The following is a 15853-nucleotide window of genomic DNA, read 5'->3' on the forward strand; positions in this document are numbered from 1 at the left end:
GCAGGAGATGGGCTACAACTGTTGGGCTCCTCGGGTAAAGTAAAGTGTGCTTTTCATTCGGGAATCAAGGTCCAAGGGTTTGGAGGAAGACGGGTGAGGAACAGAACCCAAGCTGCTTGAGGTCCAGTGTGAAATATCCACAGTCAGTCTTGATTTGGGGTGCAATGTCTGGTGCAGGTGTTGGTAAACTCTGCTTTCTTAAATCCAAGGTCACTACAACAGTCTACCAGAGTGTTTTATATGACTTCATGATTCCTTCTGCTGAGGATCTGTATGGAGATGCAGATTTTATCTTCCAGCAGGACCTGGCCCCTGCCCATACAGCCACAAGCACCAAAACCTGGTTTGATGGCCATGCCATCACAGTGCTTGACTGGCCAGCCAACTCGCCGGATCTTGAAGACTGACATATCATTTTGAAAGTACCACATTTTTATTTTTTTATTTTTGCAAAAACTGAGAAGTAAATGGTGATGTCTTCACAGTGTTCTAATTTTTTGAATTCCTGTTTTCGTGGGTTTTATGAGCTGGAAGCCCAAATTATGTACCAATAAACAACCAAGTACTTGAAATCGTTTAAGTTGTGGGCCCTGAATCTATAATCTATGAAAGTTTAACGTTTTGAATGGAATTACAGAAATAAATAAACGTTTCCATGATATTCTAATTTTTGTAAGGGGTCTGTATTTACTCATTTTTGCATGGAAACATTCTTACCCTGCACAAAAAAATTAGTTTGCACACAAAGTTACCGTTAGATTTGTGAAACATGCCCTATTTTGTTCTCATCACAGAGCTTGTAAATGTGAATTGTTTGGAACTAAAGGCCTTGTGCAATCTCCATATACAATCGCCAGATCTCTGTGTACTGTCCCGCCCCAGTTTCTCTAAATAAGGAAACATGTTTACCTCCAGATGAAGAAGACATTAGTAATAGAGAAACAGAGTAACAGTGTCTGAGGTCCAAGAAGAAAGCTAGAAGAGGTGCAGTAATCCAAAGCGTTTCTGTGGAATTGACAACCACTTAAAATAAAATGTAAAAAGCAACAGACTAACCCTGAGATACTCAAGTTAAAAAATACAATTATGGAATCAAACTTGATATGTATCATATGTATCAAGCTTGCACCAGTGCAAGAAAAATCACGTGACCGATACAGCTGCTGAGTCATGTAGCTCAGCGCTACATGACTCAGCGGTGGCAAATTCTGTTCATTAGAAAGCACAACTGTGGGTTCATTTGCACTCGTGCTAAGGAAACCGTCTTTGGTGCCGTTTGTGCGTTTATGTTTTTAGTTCATCAGCGGCTGAAATGACTGTCCTCCCAAAGGTGGATGGGCTCTCTCGTAGCGACGCAGTGAGAAGTGCAGTTATTACGGAGGGGTTCAGAGCAGAGTACTCCTGCACATGTAAAGGAGACGACGTTTATCACTCGTTTGGTGTCCACATATCAGAATGAATTAAATTGGTTTAGTCTCTCTCCACACTATTTATCCAGGTTATATTGTTTGAAATCCACCAGATGTCACTGTTAAGCAGCACACCAACACAGTGTCTGTCTAACAATAAAGGCAAAGTGCTTTGAAGTGAAAGTGACATTGTGGACTTGGGCACTTATCAAATAAACTCAACGTGAGAATGTGATCAAACTGTTTATCAGAGCAAAATGTGAGTTTTAGGACACTCAAGCCTAACATCAGCTGACATAATATTAGCTTCTAATCGGCTGTTGTTGTTTAGCCAGCTTGTTGTCCACTGTCTAGAGACGGGAGGTCTGTATTATCTGCTGACAGTAACTACAACAATACTGTAAATAAATCAGCCTTTTTAAGCCCATTTTGTGTGTTAGAGCCCTGACCCTCAGGATCTGAGGAGGAAAAGGATGACATCCAGACACAGGTGGCGCCGTCTCTTTCTTTCATGTTTTCACATCTTTGGTGAAGGGGACCCCTTCTCACATGAAAAACACAGATATGATGTGTTGTACCTTACTGAAGCCAATGAATGAAACACAAACTGTGCATCACATTCTCCAGCACATATCTGTGCATTAACGTGTGTAGAAATTGATAAAGTATTGTTCTACTTGACTCCAGTCTGCCGATGAGCGTTTTTCACACAGGATGAAATACACCTGTTCAATCCATCAAATTTTTTCACTTTGATCTGTGACAAACTGAAGCACTTTCCACATCTCCTTTATCAGGCTGTGGGACTGTAATCTTTAATGGTTACATGGAGCCAATTTAAAGTTTCATAGCTCTGGTATGTAGCTGTTACCTTAGCAATAAACAGCAGCACCGAGAACGCGCTCAGTGATAAATTAACTAACTGGAATTAAAATGTTTATTTTATTTGAAAATACATTTTAGAATGTAAATGAACTTCTATATAGTTATAGTTAGGGATGGATCAGGTCACCTCCCTCAGCTAGGCTGCTGGGAGCCAGCAGATAGCCCCTGCCTGAGCCTGGTTCTGTCAGGTTTTTCCTTCCCACTATCGCCAACGCAATTGCTCATAGGGGGTTATCTGACTGTTGGGGTTGTCTCTGTTCAGTTACTGTATGGTCTTGCTTTACACATAAAACTCCAAGTTGTGATTTGGCACAATATGAATAAAACTCATGAAGTCTTTACAGATTTTTCATCGCCCTTTGATAATGTCTCTGAAGTAGATGTGACCAATTTTCTGTGGAAGTAGAGTCTAGGTGATCTATGAAACACCCAGATTGTTTAGATGTGCCTGGAGCACTTCTTTCATGTGATCAACATTGTCAGTGTAAATTAATCCAGATAATGAAAAGGTACCCTGGGTATGTGGAACTCGCTCTGTGCTACAGGGTGCTGTCAGTGTAGAGAACAACCCACACATTTCATCCTGAGCCTGGTTCTGCTGGAGGCCTCTTCCTGTTAAAATCATTTTTTCCTTCCCACTATTGCTAAAGCGCTTGCTCACAGGGGGTCATATGATTGTTGGGATTTCTCTACTTTCTTTGTATTATTGTAGGGTGTTTATCCTTTATAATAGCAGGGTGCAAGATGCCAGCATGCAGGGCATAAATGGAAAGCCATAAATATACAGAAACATCTGTGCCGAGTACGGACTGGAAGACCCGAGGTCAAAATGGGAGACGTCCCCTAGGGTGGTGGAGAATGACCGAGCAAAGATCCCGTGGGACCCACAGAAGCTATGTTATAAGGATTTTTACAGCTGCTGCTGATTCCACAAATGTAGATTTTGGGAGAAATCGACATCTCAGCTTGATATTTCGAACAGGAGCCACGCCTCGTCATTTCACGCAGCACTGTTTTCTGACCATCTAAAAGTGAAACTATCCGCAATTTCAGGTGCAGATGGACTGAAAGAGCACAATCCTTCGGACACATCCACTCAGTGCTTCAAGTGCGACAATGTGGCCTTTGCACTGCGCGCATGCAGAATGCACAGGGCGAGCATATTTCCGTATGTCTGTCTTGTAGTCTAATGTTCCACAGAGACTTCGTGAGTTTTCTGCACGGTGCGCAGAAATCCGCTCGTGATGCAGGGCCTACACAGTTGAGGTACTGGTGTTCTGAACCGGGAGCAGCTACCTTATTTACCCTTAACGTTACCGCTTACACACCGGTGCAGACGTACGTACAATCAATCGAGTCCCTAAATGGGATACAACAGCCTGCGCTGCAGTAAACGGAATACTATATTTGCTCTGGAACCTGCTAATGTAAACCGGGAAAACACTGGGTCTCGCTACATACCAGCCATTTTGGCTCTAGCTGGTTTTTAGCTATCAGACCCGCTAACGTCTGCTACTGGAAAGCGTGCTAGCAGTTCCGTTACACGAACAGCCACCGATACAATTTCCAGAACACGTCCCTGGATCTGAATAAATACCTTTCACTGTGAGTTGACGTTGGTCTTTGTTTTTGTCGAAAACCGCGAATCCTCTTCAGCCAGTTAGTGTTTGCCCGTGTTCCGCCATCGGCTGCAACGGGAAACGCTTCTGCCTTAGTTTTTCAAAATAAAAGCAATCTGACCCTTACCTCTAACCATATTTCAAAAAAATATTCATAATAGTGATTTGGGTGCATTGTGTTAAATCTGTATCTTACCAAAAGCAACAAAATCAAGTGTGTTTCTCAAAAACATTGTTGTTGATAAACTGCAATGCCGCATTCAGACCACTCGCGACACTAAAGTCTTAGATCATGCGTCTTCACTAAGACTTGGACTGTTATAAACCCAATGATCTCTTTAATGTGGAACAGTTAGGTAACTGCAGAAGATAACCTGCTCAGCAGTGTCTTCATTTATACTTCTTTTTAAAATCTGATTAGTTTGCCTTAATAGCACAGACTTTTTGTATGGGAATAGTTTAATAGTTTTAACTCATGACAGAAAGCATCAAAACTGTCTCCAGGGTTACTGTGAGGAATATGGCCGTACACTTTCTACACAGTATATGTCTATTAACTTTAAATGTTCTTGTCACATGATGCTCATGAAATATGAAAGACCTCAGTATAATATCCCAGTGAAGCACTTTACTCTCCCAGTGCACATTTGGTTCCTATAGTTTCCAAGAATAGGGCGGCAGACCCTCCGTGTTTGGGTTCAGACTCCCTGTCTGGTTTCGAGATGACCTTTCTGTAGCTACACCCTTCTCATTATTTGTTGTTGTTCCTCAGGACTTACTAATGTGTGTTGTTACTGTTGTAACTATAATCATTAGTATTATATTATCAAACTGATATTAGTATATGCACTTAGTGCCATTCTTTATCTGTTATCTTAAGCACAACAGTCAAAAACTGTAAATGAAAGAAACAGTCCTGGTAACTGTTGGAGCGAGACAGTCAGCACAGTTTTAAATATCTGAATCATAGATGTTGACAGTAACACAACTTCGAGGTGTATACAAGTCATGCTCGTCCCTTAATGTGACAGATGCCACGAGTCATGAGAGTGGCAGTTTATCCATTACAATATGTTGGTAGCTACTTTAATGACTAGATGCAATTTGCAGCTATTGAGAGGCAAAGTGTGCACTTTAGTGGAACTTTTATGAATAAAGTTTCGTCAAAAAAGTCTAAGGAGCTTGGAAATAAAGTGACTTAAATTCTTTAAGTTTCTTAAAGACGTTTCAGCTCTAATCCGAGAGGCTTCTTTAGTTCTAAAACCAAGTGGTAGAGATTTCCAGGTATTTAAACCCTAGTGGGAGTTGTCCCTTAAGAGGGTTGTTGACTCACTGTTGATCATGTGTGATGAGCCAAGGTACGAAAAAAGGTGTGGGTCATTATGAGCAGAGGTTTCGGTGAAACAGGTGAGAAATGCATCACCCTATCGTGTGTCCCATTGAGATCACCTGATGCAAGATGTGAGTGGGGGTTGAGGTGCCTCGGAAGGGATCTCAAATCAAAAGCATCTAAAGGATAAAGGTCACTCTTTCGAGAATGCCCTTTGTCAGGTTTATATTGTTGGATTGTCATTTATGCTTAGAGGTATATAATCGATTGCATTTTGATAGGATGTCTGATCCTTAGCAGTCTGCAAAGACTCTGTGTGTGTATGCCAGAGTGCTCTGGCATACACACACATCCTAAGGTCATGAGAGAGGTCGTACCTTCTCTTCCTGATTTATAGTATAGGAGGACACCTGCTCTGTATCTGTTTAAGTATAAGAGCCCTTTGTTTAGGTGGACCGCTGGACTCCTAGCACCAGCTTTGGGGAGTCGTTCACAGGGTCATATTTTGACCCACACACATACACACACACACACACACACACACGCATAGCTACACGTACACACAGACGGTGCTCTTTGTTCACATATATGCCTGTTTGAGATGTCACATGTTAATGGAGCTATAAATATTCCTGTAACCACAATAAAGAGCAGTGCTACGGGGGAGCTGATGGAGAGTGACTGGGGTCCGAGCGGCAGGAACAGCGCTCGTCTCAGTCATCTCCCTCGTGCACGAGAGCACACAAAGAGCTCTGGTGACTTGCGTCTTGCTTTTGCCATTGTAGTAGAATTGTCTCAGCTGTTCCAGCAGTAGGTTTGTGCCAACATAAACCTAACACCATTGTTCACATTTTGGACAGAAAAGCCGGTTTGAGAGAGGTCGTTTATGTACGCCGTAAATAACCTTCTTTGAATATAGGGTGTGGCTTACGACAACTGTCTGCAACTTATGATGCAGTTTTGAGATGACTTCCCAGGTGCCACAGCCTCCCACGCACATCTTGGGTCAGGTGACCTCAGTAGGTCACATGACAGGGTAAGGCAAGCTCTCACAGGAGGTGTCACACGAAACCTCTGCTGATTCTCACACCTTGGCTCATGTGGTGAGGCAGATGATCAATAGTGGGTCAATGAACCTCTTAGTTGGAACTCCCACTAGGGTTTAAATACCTGGGAATCTCCAGCATTTGGTTTTAGACCTGAAGAAGCTTCTTGGATTAGAGGTGAAATGTCTTCAAGCAACTTAAAAAAGTCCAGTCGCTTTCTTTCTGAGCTCCTTAGACTACCATGACCTGGATGACTGAGGACCTACGCACACACTTCTTCAGAAAAGAAAACACTATCCCATTTTCTGTGGTGGAACTCGCTACTCAGTTGAGGAGGACCACCGTGTAGATAATGGTTAAATTAGCTTTCGAGAGGGGTCGAACAGCGAGGGAGAAAACAAGCAACAGGTCGGAGAGCACCTGAAACAGGAGGCATGATAACAGAAACAAGAGCAAATGAAAACCTAGATTAAAAAGAATTAAAAAGTCCAAACTCAAAGACCCAGGGTTAAGAAGCTCTGTTTCTTTCTTACTTCAAATTCTGAGGCGCTGTATGAAGTTGTAAACTAGAGTGTCCAGCACACCTCTGGATAATATTTGACTCAAATGTCAGAGTAGCAAACTCCCCTCTAGCTACATTTCATAGATGACTTGTCGGTTAGTATGCCACTATGATTAATAGGCCTTCTTGTTGATTAGTTAGAATCTTACCACTATAGACTATATAGACTGCAGTCTTTGTCGAGCAGTCAGACATTAAAAATAAACCAAAACAACTCCCTCAAGTTCAATTATGCAACGTATGTGTTATGTGAGAGACTCAAATCTATTGGCTGCAATGTGGTCATCTGTTTCTGCAATGAGTTTGCACTGCTGGCTCATTTTAAACTGAATGTCAGGGGTTGAACTTTATTAGCAACTGTTCACTGAGTGTGTGTGTGCGTGTGTGTTTTAGCCTTGTGGTGATGCATTATGGCTTCTTGTCAGCTGTGACTGAACTTTGTGTCTGTCATGTCTCTCACACTTTGTTTTGAGGTTGAATCGTGTAAAGCTCGTCAGGGTTCTGTCTATTTTAGTTAGCTTTCAACATAACTCCCATTAGTTTGATGAATTTGAGTTCCTGACTTAAATCACACTACCACTGAGAATACTTAGACACATGGAGTCTTGTTCAGGATGAGCCACATGCTGTGGAGTTAGACCTCATGTTCCCACTCAACTCGATACCTGTATCTACACCCAGATAAGATTCCTGCCTTGAGTCATCCAGATGACTTAATTAGCTCATCCATATTGAGTGTTTGCGTGGAGAGTAGATTAATATACTGTCAGGAATCAAAACTACTGTTTAGGTCATCTGAATGGAGCAGAACAGGCATGTGGTGCAGTTTCTCTGAGTTGGTGGTACCACAGAGTCTTTTCCCCACAGTCACAACATGCATGTAAGCTTGTTTATCTAAACTGATTGTAGCAGTGAATGTGAGCAGGAATGGTTGTCACTCTGTCTATGCAATATGTTGGCTATCCAGGATATTCTCCAGCTTTTCCTCTAGTCACAGTATTTACACACGTCCACTATCACACACCAGTAGCTGCTCCAGACCATCTCAAAGGCAAGCTTTCCCAGATGAATGTGCCTGATCCCATCTGCCGGTGGATCACTGACTTCCTGACGGACAGGAAGCAGCATGTGAGGCTGGGAAAGAATGTCTCGGACTCCCGGACCATCAGCACCGGCTCCCCTCAGGGCTGTGTTCTTTCTCCTCTGCTCTTCTCCCTGTACACTAACTGCTGCACCTCCACCCACCAATCTGTCAAGCTAATTAAGTTTGCAGATGACACCACCGTTATTGGACTCATCTCGGACGGGGATGAGTCTGCCTACAGGAGACTCATCCCCTGTAGGCATCTATCTACTTAGCACTTTTAATTTTAATTTTTATGTTTATTTAAGCATTATATGACAGTATGTTTGCACTAAGTACCTCAGCAATTTCCTAATGTTGTAAACCTGCTCAACATTTGGCAATAAAACCCTTTCTGATTCTGATTCTGATTAACTTTGGGAAAGCAACATGGCTCCGTTGTGCTCTGACATAGTGACTGATTCTAGCTGCAGTCAGTCGGTGAAGGGTTTTTGAACCGAGTTCTGATAAGGAGTTGGATACTCTGCAGCTTCCATGTCCACAGAACATTCAGTCCATTTTAAATGGGAATTGCCACAGAGAAGCAGATGGCAATGTTCACATATGGCTTCTTCTTTTCACAATGCAGCTTTAACCTGCAGGAAGGCACAGCACTGTATTCACAGGCAATGATTTATGGAACTGTTCCTGAGCCCATGCAGTGCTTTCCACGACAGAATCATGCTTATTTCTAAATGCAGTGCCTGAAGATCACAGAGACCCACTGTTGATTTTCAGCCTTGAGATTCCTCCAGATTCTTGGAATCTTTTGAAAGTGATCTTCAAAGTCTTTGTAATTTTATATTATAGTTTTTTTTACATTATAGTGAAGGGTTAGGATTTCCCCCTTTTTTTAACCGCAGTTAACGGTGGGTTCATCTTCCGATTAATTGCTCCTTCCATAATTCCTCTTCTACTCCACTGCAATCGGGAAATATAAAATATTTAGGTATTAATGTTTCTCCCAAGCTTGCAGATCTAACTAAATTAAACCATATCCCACTTTTAAAGAAAGTAGAAGGTGATCTGGCTAGGTGGAAATGTCTACCCATATCACTCAAGGGAAGGGTTGCCGCTATAAAAATGATGGTCTTACCAAAAATAAATTATTTATTCTCAATGATCCCAACTAAACCGCGGCAAGATTGGTTCAGATCTCTAGATTCATATATGTCCAAATTCCTTTGGAAAGATAAACCCCCACGTATAAGCTTAAAAACACTACAAAAGACCAAGGATAAAGGAGGATTAGAACTACCTAACTTTCAGCACTACTTCTTAGCCAACAGGCTTCAGTTTATCTCAGGATGGCAAAAACATACCCTCTTAGATGAACCTTGGCTAGATGTAGAACAAGCACTTTGCAATAATCTAGAGATTTCAGATCTACCATTTATCAGCTCAAACATCCAACGACATGAATGCTTCAAAAGCATCAACATCAGCTCTTCTCTGACAGCATGGTGGGAGTTTCTGAAGCTGACTGAGTCTTCATTAATCCCATGCAAACGTACACCTATCTGGAACAACCCTGACATATTACAAAACAATAATATGATAAACTTTTCAGATTGGAGTGGTAAAGGAATCAAATATTTAGAACATATACTAGAAGGAACAGAATTTATTCCATTTGACAGACTAGTTACACAATATGGGATCAACAAGAAAAGATTTTTAGAGTATCAACAAATTAAATCCATAGTAAAAAAGAGATTTAAACCGGGTCAGGTTGAATTACAAACACCACCAAGTGTGGTTCAATTTCTTACTCTTAAAACCCCCAAATTACTTTCCAAAATATACAGAACACTTTCTAAAACAGATGAATCAATATCACTTCCTATTGCAAAATGGGAAGCGGATTTATCAGTTAACTTAGACCAAAACTTCTGGTCTCAGATTTGCTTAAAAACCTTTCATCTAATTAGAAATCCCAGTCTTCAATTAATTCAATACAAAATACTACATAGAGTGCACTATACAGGTCATCGGATGTTCAAGATGGGCTTTACGTCTACCAACAACTGCTCACATTGCCAAACCAATTCACCGGACAATTATATCCACGCTCTTTGGTTCTGTCCACCAGTTCAGAAGTTTTGGCGCGAGATATGTGAAGACTTATCAAAGTGTCTGAAATGTAACATTCCAACTTCTCCTTTAGTGTGTTTGTTGGGCAGCTTAGATTATGTCACTACGGAAAAGAATATAGCCCATATGGTTTTCACTGCACTATGCATAGCCAAGAAAACAGTCCTCATGAACTGGAAAAATAAAAATAATCTTAATTCTAACCAATATAGAAATTATCTATTAGATCACATTAGTCTTGATACAGCCTCTGCCACCACATCAGATCAATTGCTCTGGGCTCCTTTGATCAGCTCCATCACCTAGTGGGGGTGGGGGTCTTAGTTTGGTCCCACCTTCACTGTTGTGATGGGTGTGGGGTAGGGACAGGCTTAGGGTGTCGGGGGGTTCCCCAGGAGCATCTTCCTTGGGGGGCTCAACCCGGGGTAGCGGTCATGGCCAATTAAGGGCTCTGTTGGCTCTTAGGTGACGGTTTCCTCATGGCTGCGTGCAGCAGGGCTAGGGGAGGGTCTGTGCTGACGGACGTGGGTTACTGACCTGGTAGCCTGGCTGCCCCTGGGTGGGTCCGGGATGGGCGTGAGGTTCTGGGGGCACTCCGTCTCTGGGCTGGGGCCCTGGCCGGGCCTCAGGGGCTGGGTCCTGGTTGGTGTGTTGCCGGGGTTGTGGGCGGGTGGGTGTATGGGGGCCCGGCCCTGGCGCAGGGTGCCGCCGGTGCTTCGAGCCACCTGGGGGCTCTTCAACTGGTGGGGGAGGTTGTCACATCTTGCAGGAGCTTTCCTCTCTTCAGGAACTCTCTCTGCAGGAGGGGGAGATACAGGAGAGGTGGAGGAAGCTCTCAGCCTGGGCGTCTATTGTCTAGTGTAGTCTGGAAGATGAGTGGATGATGGGATGGGTGCAGTTTTCTCTGTGGTGGGGTCGGGTGGACTGTCCCGGGCTCTGTGGGGCCGGGCGGCGCTGCCGCGCTGGGCCCCGGTCCAGATGGGCCTGGGCCCCCTTTCCCTGGCGGGTTGCAGAGTATGGGGGTGCCTACTGGGGTCAGCGGGGGAGCTGGCCCCAGGGAGGGGTTACTTGCCCCTCCCTTCCTTCCCTCCCCATCTCCAGCTACCTCCCTCTTCCCGCTCCACCACAGTCACCCACACATGCAGGGCCTTGGGGTAGGGGTGTGTCACCAGGGTGCAGAGGAGGCATCCCCCCCCTCTGTCCCCTTCTGGCTGCCTCTGCCTCAATTTTATCCCACAACTTAGACATTCACATTACTCACACTCTCATTACACATACATATAGGATCTTGGGGGTGGGCACGCCACACAGAATCCAAATTACCATCAGGGTGTATGACCTCACCCCTGGCGTCGTTGCCCACCTCTCAATTTTAAATACATGTAGACATTGAGGGCTAGCAGGAGGGGCTATGCGCTTACCTGCTGCTCTGGCAGGTAGCTCCATGCCCTCCTGGGTTTTAAATGCACCTTAGAACACACATACATCAACACTACATATGAGCGGGTGGAGGGAGGTTTGGAGTCTTCACACACCCCGTTCTCTGCGGCCTGCTGGAGCGGGGGGGCTGGGAGGAGGAGTTGGCCATCCGACTGGGGTCTGGAATGTGGGGCCTCCCTGCTGCTACGGAGTCGGGGCGGTCTGCTTCTCCCCACCGCAGGGAAAAGGGTAACACCACCTGGGTCTGGGTGCAGTTTCCCCCTCCAGGGGCAAGGGTACCCAGACCCGGGGCTTAGAGTACGCTTGGGGAGTGTGATTGTGTGTACAGCGTCTCTTTATGTCTGTCTCCACGTTGGTTGAGTGTGGAGTAATTGCATATGAGAGCATGAGGGTGGGAATGGATGTTTGTATCTGTGTGTGCCTGTATGTCTGTGTCTATATGTCAGGTTGGGTATCAGACGCCACCTCTCTGGGGACATCTCAGGCCCTCCAAGGTTTGGAGGCCTATCTCCCCCCACCACTTCCCCTGCCGGTGGCGGACGCCCTCAGACATCGGTGCGTTGGTGGTTCTGTGTGTCCGGGGTGGGCGCCCAGGTACCCACCGGCTCACTCCTTGGCGGCTGCTTATCGGGGCATGGAGCCTGGGGCTCGCTCGGGCCACTTTGGAGGCGGGGTGCCCTCGGCCTCTCGACCCGGAGCTCGGTCACTCAGGCACAGCTGGCTGCCGGCGGAGCTCACGGGCACGTCACTGCAACCCCCCTGGCTTCTGCTCCGCGGCTGCTGAGTGACCCCTCATCTGGGACTCTCCTCAGCTCTTTCTGGGATAGTGACGCGGCTGCCCCTCTGTTGGTCTTCCTTGGTCTCTTGTGTTCTGGGGCCTCTGGATGTCTGGAGTTTTGATCTCCTCCATACCTGCGTCATGCCCTGGAGGACGGGGCAGTGGCCCCCCACACCCTCTAGCCGATCATTACATGAAGGAACCTTTTAAATACAAGTGCGTCCATGCTCACAGGTGCACACACAGGTGCTCACACACACAAACTACACCCTTTTTGGCTCCTACCTCAAAGCACACTGTGCGCTGTCGATCTTACGTGCTGCACAATAATGTTTAATATTTAGTATTTACTGACATATTCCCATAGATCATTGTGATGATGTTTATTACTCTCGTTTTCTTCTGCTTGCTTTCTTCTTTCTTTCTCAACAGGTGATCCAGGTGATCGATATATGTATTTTTTGTCTGCTTATTCTGTTGGTTTTAGGTTTTTTGCCCTTTTCCCCCGTCCCTCTTCCCCGCTGTTTTTCTTTCCCTCTTTCTTTCTCCCCTTTTCTTCCCCCAGTCAAGTCTGTCCCGTATTCAGCAAGTGAAAATAAAATAAACAATAAAAGGTGAATCAAATGGACCATTACGGCAAGGCTGGGATGGTCCATTTGGTAAAGTAAATCCGTTGGGCATCTTTCTTCACCTTTAGACAATAATTCTGATGGCAAAAGAACCAAACGGGACAGGTTAAAAAAAGAAAAAAAACAAACAAACAAAAAAAAACGGTGGGTTCATCTGAATTTAACTGAATCATTGGATTTGTGTTTGCTCTCATTTGTTCATATAAAGTATTTGTAAAAGCGTGTCTGTTTAAAAGAGCCTAATTAGCAAATCTACACACCACAACAAACAGTGGTCACTAAATTATTTAAATGAGTGTCTTTAATAAGACAAGCTGGCTGTAGTTAAACCTTTACTTAAAAAGCATCTCTAGACCCAGCAGTCTTAGCTAATTATAGGCCAATCTCCAACCTTCCTTTCATATCAAACATCCTTGAAAGAGTAGTTGTCAAACAGCTAACAGATCATCTGCAGAGGAATGGCTTATTTGAAGAGTTTCAGTCAGGTTTCAGAGCTCAGCACAGCACAGAAACAGCTTTAGTGAAGGTTACAAATGATCTTCTTATGGCCTCTGACAGTGGACTCATCTCTGTGCTTGTCCTGCTAGACCTCAGTGCTGCGTTTGATACTGTTGACCATAATATCCTATTAGAGCGATTAGAACATGCTGTAGGTATTACAGGTACTGCACTGCAGTGGGGCCTGTTTTATCTTAATGACCTTGTAGTACCATATCACCCTATTAGAGCACTTCGCTCTCACACTGCAGGCTTACTTGTTGTTCCTAGAGTATTTAAAAGTAGAATGGGAGGCAGAGCCTTCAGTTTTCAGGCCCCTCTTCTGTGGAACCAGCTTCCAGTTTGGATTCGGGAGACAGACACTATCTCTACTTTCAAGATTAGGCTTCAAACGTTCCTTTTTGCTAAAGCATATAGTTAGGGCTGGACCAGGTGACCCTGAATCCTCCCTTAGTTATGCTGCAATAGACGTAGGCTGCCGGGGATTGATGCATTGAGTGTTATTTTTTCTGTCACCTTTTTCTATGTGTTTATACGCCCCTCTGCATTTAATTAATAGTTATTATTAATCTCTAGCTCCCTTCCACAGCATGTCTTTCTGTCTTTCTCCCGTCATCCCCAACCAGTTGCAGCAGCCCCTCCCTGAGCCTGGTTCTGCTGGCGTTTTTTTCCCATTAAAAGTGAGTTTATTCTTCACACTGTCACCAAAGTGCTGCTCATAGGGGGTCATATGATTGTTGGGGCTTCTCTGTATGATTGTAGGTTCTACCTTACAATATAAAGTGCCTTGAGTTGTTTTTTTGTTGTGATTTGGCGCTGTATAGATAAAATTGAATTGAATTGAACTGAATTAATGAATTTACTGCAACTTTACCCTCCAGACTTTGGCTGGTATGTTCCACTCTGTATTGACTTTACAGTGACAGCTGGCATGCTGTGAGTCTAGTACAACTATTTTAAGAGTCTATGTAAACAAGAACAAAGTTGTGGAACACATGAGCACTGGACAGCAGAACCATGACTCTCTACTTTAAATGGTTGTCAGTTTCCTTGATGTCTGAAGGTCAAATAGTGCCTATCTGTGTGTCTTTAACTTTTATAGATCATTTTACTAGAAGTACTTCTCTATGACTTATGTAGTCACGGTCAGGATTAGGGATAATTCAACTCGACCATCTATCCAGACCTTTTCTCTGTGTGGGCCTCAGGTTCCATTTCACTGTAGGGACCCACAGGAATAGATCATTTTGATAAGCCCATTCAGCTCTTATGGTTCCACTGCATTGTTAAATTGATTAGACATGACTTCAGAGCATGCTTAAATGGGACAAGTTATGTAACATTGGGCCCAAAGCAATGACAGCAATGTAGAACAGTCACTTTCTGATGGTCTTAGAGAGAATGCAGGTGTGGATTATCTTTTTGCTGCCTCTAGTTTGGTATTAGTTATGTTTCACTTAGGTCTTCTGTGTTAGTCTGTCATGTTTCTTGTCTTCTTGTCCATGTTGTGAAGTTGTGTTGTCATGTCTGCGTCTCATGTTTCCTGTTTTATTTTGAAGGTCTGTGTCCTATGTCAGTGTAGTCAGCTTTGCTTCCTTTGTCTCTTAGTGTCAGCTGTTTCTCCATGTGTTTCCACTTCCCCAAATCACCCTTGTGTGAATTTAGTCTGTGTGTTTCTGTTTATTCATTGTCAGGTCGTCCGTTTTTCCTCGTCATGTTTCCATGTCTCCAGGATTTTCCACGTTTAAGGTTTTGCTCTTTGTATTTTTTGTTCAGCATTCAGTTTTCCAAGTTTAGTTCTAGTTAGTTTCCCCCCAGTGTCCGTGTGCCTTTTGTTTTGTAATGTTTTTTATCAGCCTTATTAAACGGCTCGCTTTTTGTTAACATTCAAGTTTTGTTCCACGTTGCTTGGTGTCTGCGTTTTGGGTCCTCTTTGTCACTCCATTCAGTCTGCCTCTGCCATACTGTGACAGCAGGTTTATGATGCTTTTGCGCTGGCTTCACATTTCAGAACTGGAAGCTGTGCATGTCCACTGTTTAGATACAGTTGATGATCACGGAGCAATCATTTTTGATGGTGTGAGTTTGTCCGTCTGTCTCGGGTAAAAATTAGATTAAGCAGTTAGTCAGAGATGGCGAAGCTTCAGACACCATCACTAAAATAACTGTAATTCAAAAAAGGCTGAGGCTGAGACTGGATGTGATTGTCTCCAATGTATGTGACTGTCCAAGAAACCATGAAAGGATGTGCTCAAGTGCCCTCTCCCTCCCTGTCTGTGTGTCCAGGGAAATGGCTACCATATTGTCTGTCTTGTGACCGGCATCAAAGAGCTGTCTGAACAGGACGGACCAAAGCGGCTGCTCGTCGTAAAGCTGTCTGTGATTGCAGCAGCAGGGGGATCACAAGGTGCCCTCTCCTCTCTTGTGGACTATAAATGCC

This window comes from Oreochromis niloticus, linkage group LG6 (genome assembly GCF_001858045.2).
Source record: "Oreochromis niloticus isolate F11D_XX linkage group LG6, O_niloticus_UMD_NMBU, whole genome shotgun sequence".
NCBI classification, from domain to species: Eukaryota; Metazoa; Chordata; class Actinopteri; order Cichliformes; family Cichlidae; genus Oreochromis; species Oreochromis niloticus.